The sequence below is a fragment of the Leucopleurus acutus genome, assembly GCF_964270905.1.
Source record: "Leucopleurus acutus genome assembly, chromosome: 11".
Classification (NCBI taxonomy): domain Eukaryota; kingdom Metazoa; phylum Chordata; class Mammalia; order Artiodactyla; family Delphinidae; genus Leucopleurus; species Leucopleurus acutus.
In genome coordinates, this window is record NC_139152.1 from 99,794,240 (window position 1) to 99,799,296 (window position 5,057).

Below are 5,057 nucleotides of genomic sequence, written 5' to 3' on the forward strand. Positions count from 1 at the left end.
ATGGGTAAACAAAATGTGTTCTGTCCATACAGTGGAATATTATTTATCCGTGACAAAGAATGAAATTTTGATATATGCTACAACATGGGTGGACCTCATAAACAGTATGCTTAATGAAATAAGCCAGACATGGGACAAATATGATATGATTCTACTTAGAAGAGGTACCTAGAATAGGCAAATTCACAGAGACAGAAAGTAAAATAGAGGTTTCCAGGGGCTGGGGGAGGCGAGTCAGTGTTTAATGGGCACAGGGTTTTTGCTGGAGAGGGTGAAAAATTTGGGGTAAAGATAGTATAGATACAACACACTGTGAGTATGTTTAGTGTCACTGAATGGTACACTTACCAATGGTTAAAATGATAAATATTATGCTATGAATATTTTATCATAATTTTTTTAACTCTAAAAAAGAAATGCCAATTGCTCTGAGACATCTCCTTTAATTTCCCAGCTGTGATCAGTTCTTCCCTTCTCTGCTGTACTTTCACAATCTTTCTGTGGTACTTGCTTGCTGAACTGTACTTTTTTTTTTTTTTTTTTAATTTTTTGGCTGCACCACACAGCTTGTGGGATCTTAGTTCCCTGACCAGGGATGAAACTCGTGCCCCCCAGCAGTGGAAGTGCGGAGTCCTAACCACTGGACCTCCAGGGAAGTCCCTGAACTGTACTTTAAATGGGAAGGGGTGCCCATTTATGTGTCTGTCCCCTGCCAGATGTGGAGCACCTGGAGGGCAGGTCACAGAATAGGCTCTCAGGAAATGTTTATTAGGTGGAAAATATAAAAACACTGTGTCTGGACTGAATTGTATCCCCCCCAGATTCATATGTTGAAGCCTTAACCTCCAATGTGACTGTATTTGGAGACGGGTCCTTTACGGAAGTAATTAAGGTTAAAGGAGGTCATAAGGGTGGGGCCCTGATCCAATAGGGTCAGCGTCCTTGAAGGAATAGGAAGAGACCCCAGAGCTTTGTCTCTCTCCTACATGTGAGGACACAGCGAGAAGGTAGCTGTTCACAAGCCAGGAAGAGGGCCCCCCCGACGACCTGAATTTTCCTGCACCTTGATCTTGGACTGCCCAGACTCCAGAACTGTGAGAAATAGATGTCTGTTATTTAAGCCCCCGAGTCTTTGGTATTTTGTGACGGTGGCCCAAGCTGATGGGTGTGGCAAACAGACAGGAATGGACGTAATGCTCACTGACACAGGACCATCAAGCCATTTGATGACCGGTAATATCAGTGTGGAGCCTGTGTGAGCAGGTGGCAGTGAAGGGAGCTGAAGAAGGGCAAAGGGTTCTAGGGGGCTTCTCCATTTCTCCAGAATTCAGGTATAATAGGGTGTCATGGCGTGAGAAGCTCTTTCTGAGATCTAATCTAAAGCCACCCCTCCTCACCCTCCTCTTCTCTCCCCAAATAGAACTTTAGCTTTTCCAGAAAAGAGTCCATTGAAAAGGCCCAAGACTCAACCTCAAATCTGCCCCGAACCAGGCCTGAAGCACTGGTCTCCCCTTCCCAGGATCCTTGTGCCCTTAACCGTTGTCCTCTCCAGGTCAAGTCTGTTCAGCAGGCAGGGTTGGAAAAGACCAGGAACCATGTCCGCTTCCTCCATCTGCCCCGCTTCCCGATCTCCGAACTCCAACCTGACCCAAGGACCACCACGTCCCCTTCAAATTCCACGCTGCCATATCATGTTAATACTGCCAGCTCTGGGGGGTGGCAGCATAGCAGTGCTTGCATGACCGATAACCTCCGTAGCTACAGTTTAGGTTTTGAAAATGATAAATACATGTGTAAGCTGGGCTAACCCTAAAGTGCTGGGTATTGCTTTAAGTGCAGCTGGCCTTGTGGGACTCAGAAATCAGAAAGGAATGTTTTCCGCTCTGCGGAGGGAAACACTCTTACCCGACGGCCTAGCTTGACAACTTGATGGTTGCTCTTCTCAGCCCAGCCTAGATAATTGCATAATTAATTGCAGGCAGGTAACTCACCCAGAGAAGGTGGTTATTAGGAGCCGGGAGCCCGACGCCCACTCCCATGGAAAGTGGCCAGGCTCGCCTCCACGCCAGGTCCTGGGTGGGGGAGCGCCTGCCCGTGTATGGGGTTGCTGTGTTCCGTCTGATCCAAGGAGCAGCTTGGCCCCAGAACCCGGCAGCCCTGCCGCTGCGTGTTGGCTCGGTCGGGTCAAGTTAGAGGCCGTTTCTGGAACCGAGGCCCGGCCCGGGTGGTTGAGGTGAAGCAGTCTCCCCTCCTTGAGGTTGGGAAGAGTCAGGGGTTTCCCTAGGGGCTTTGTCCATTGCCCCTGGGAGTTTTCTGAGAGGCTCTGGAAAGCCAACCTCCACTTTCTTCCCCCTACACCACGCCCACACCATGATCCACATAGCCGTGCATTCACCCGGGGGTCTGATGCCTCCGTGCCCAGACTGGCTCCCTGAGTCCCAGCCAAGTCACGATGCTGAGGAAGCACTGCAGCCCCACCCTGCAGGCTCTCAGCCTTCGGGGAGCCTGACCATTGCTCAGAGGGCTGTCACCTGGCGCGTGTGCCCTGGCACCGCTGGACCAAGTGCTTTGGTGCTGCGGTCAGGGAAGTGGTCCCCAGACAGACCCGATTCTTTAAATTAGCCCCCATCCCCACCATGCTTGGCCTCTGCTGCCTCATCTGCCACTCACACGTTTCCAAAGGCCTCTCCCCACTCTGCTGTTCCGTGGCCTGGGCAGACACAGCTGCCAGTGCTGGAGGGGCAGGGGTGGTGCAGGGGTAAAGGGGGTCAGCCTGGAGTCGTTGTCAAGGGGCCGGCAGAATAACTACATCACGTCATTGCCCTGCAGACCTCCATTCTCCCTCCCTCTTACTTTCTCTCTCCCCCTGCAGAATATCTGGGGACAAAGCACATGGTCTCTGTATATGGTCAGCTTGTGACCATTTGCCCATGAGCCTGGGGTAACCATAGCATGCAGTGCAGAAGCCCAAGATGTAGGGAAGCCTGAAGACCCCTTCCAGCACCTTTCCCTCCACACAGGCCCCTCCATGCACCTGGAACCCTAGCTTTGGGCAAGACTATTAAGGAGAGGGACAGTCAGGGGTGGGAGGTAGGGAGAGAGGTGGGTGCCCCTTGTGGAACTGAGAAAGTGGGGGGCACCTGGAGGGTAGGACCCAAAAGCTGTTGAAATGTCACAGAGCAGAGGTGGCCATCTAACACCCCTGCTTGCAGACCTCTTGGGGAAGTGGCCAAGTTCCAACACCCTCAGTGGGAAACCTAAGTAGTTACTGGAGCCAACCAGTTGCCGTGCTTGGCAACACCAAGCAACAGCTCTGACCTTGACATTGTATTACTGCATGAGACCCTCACTCGCAGCACCTTGCCCTACTTTCTGCACATTTAAGGGTAAATGATTCCAGTTGGTCTGTGGAGTGGCCAGTGATACGGGATCATTCCTAAGAGGCGAAAGCCAATTCTGCATTTCTTTTTTTTTTTTCAATAAATCACTCCTTCATTTATTTAGTAATTATTGAACTAAGCATTGTGCTAAGCTCTCATATAAAAACAAAATGCAGCCAGAAAAAGTTAAAAGCAGAGACTCCAATATTTGTACACCAAATGTTCATAGCAGTGTCCACAATAGCCAAAAGGTAGAAACAACCCAAATGTCCATTGATGAACGAATAGACAAACAAAATGCAGTGTATCCGTACAACGGAGCATTATTCCTGCTAATCCATGCTACCGCATGGATGAAACTTAAACATTAGACTAAATGAAATAAGGCAGACAAAAAAGACCAAATGCTGTATGATTCCATACGAGATACCTGGAACAGGCAAATTCGTAGAAACAGAAAGCAGAATCGATTTTTATTCTGCACTTCTCGTGGTCAACATCAGGTAGATCCCAGGAATCATCTTCAGATTGCCAAGAAAGCGCTCTCCCCCGCATCCTTTCCTCTCTGACTAGCATGCTGCTGTGCACACAACAGATGCTTACTGCCTGCTCTAGACCGCAGAGCCTGCCTGCCCCAGCGTGAAGAGTGTGGGTTTGCACAAAAGAGCTATTTCCACATTGTCTCCCTAGATTAGCAAATTTCCTGGTTAAAATCACTTCTCCCGAGCCTTTACTGTTAGGAACGAACAGAACCCTTCCAGCAGCGTTGCCCTGGAAACGTGAGCACATCTGCCCCCAAACCCAGGTCGCAGCAGAGAAAGCTTTTGTCATCCCTGGACTGCCTGCTAGTGGCACTGAGGTCACAGGAGAACGCCCTCTGTCCTGTGCTGCTGGTGACTTACTGCTGGTAATATTCGTGTTTTTGAAATCCATTCCAGCAAAATTAATCCAATCGGGATTTAGGAGCATTTTCCACATTCCAGACTTCTTAGGCTCCATGGGGGAAAAAAGGGCTATATTTTTTTTCTTTCTGTGCCACAAAACTTTGGCAGAACGTACTAACCTAGGGTAACATGAGAAAGCTTATTTGGTCGGTCTGTGGCTTTTCTGCCAACCTTTCTGTTTATTATACGACAGGAGACGGATGCAGCTGGAGGTAAGGCCGGCTTGGTGGGTGAGCACCCTGGGTCCTCAGTGCTACCAGAGTGTCTAGGGAGAGGCGGGTTGGGCGTGACGGGAGACAGGCGGGCGGAGCTCAGAGATGGAAGCCATCTAGTGTTCAGTCTGTTTCTAATAGAGGTTGGAAAAGAAAAGTCAAAGACATTCCCAGCCGGACCAGGATGACTTTCTCTAGAGAAATATCACTAGCTCGGCGTATGTCACCTCCACACAACACCGGGAGGTCTTTATCATGATTACCATTTTGCGGAGGACAAAACTGAGCCTCAGAAGTTGAGGGACTCACCCAGACTAGCACTCGATCAAGCTGCTTCTTCCGCTGGGGCCCTCCGACGCCCTTCCCATAGAAAGGAGAGGCTACCTTCCATCTTGATAAACTTTGGAGCCAATCTGTCCTCCCTGTAAACAACATTCCTTTCAATTTGATGAATATCGATTGTTTATTACGCGCCAATCCTTGTATCCAAATACGCCTGAAATTAAAACAACAGCACAGTC